Genomic DNA, 454 nt, shown 5'->3' on the forward strand with positions numbered 1-454 from the left:
GGGGTGGTGGTGTGCGGGAGGGCACCGGTAGGAGCTGCGCGCCCGGTCCCGGGCTTTCGGGGTGCCATGTGGCCGAGCCGGCGTTGGGAAACGCTTCGTTTGAACCCCCGGTGAAAAGGAAAATATCGCTTTCCCTTCTGTGTGCGCGGGGGGTTTGGGAAAGGAAGTGAATGAGATGGCAGGGATTACAATATTCACCCGTTTCTTCCTTCCCCCTCTTCCCGCTCTCTTCCCCCCCCAACCCCCCTTTAAATCTGGTCCCACAGATTGTGCTATTTCAGCGTCTATTGTTAAAGGTCAGCTGCAGATGCATTCATTCAAAAGGGCTTAGCAAATCTGCAAATAGCTTTCCGCGCCGTGTGGGGAGACCGGCGGGCTCGTATCGCTACAACGTACAGTCATTGCCTTATTCGGCGTTATTAGGTGATATCATGTTGCTGCAAACATGCCCGTT

This window comes from Calidris pugnax, unplaced genomic scaffold (assembly GCF_001431845.1).
Source record: "Calidris pugnax isolate Ruff unplaced genomic scaffold, ASM143184v1 scaffold89, whole genome shotgun sequence".
In the NCBI taxonomy this organism is placed as follows: domain Eukaryota; kingdom Metazoa; phylum Chordata; class Aves; order Charadriiformes; family Scolopacidae; genus Calidris; species Calidris pugnax.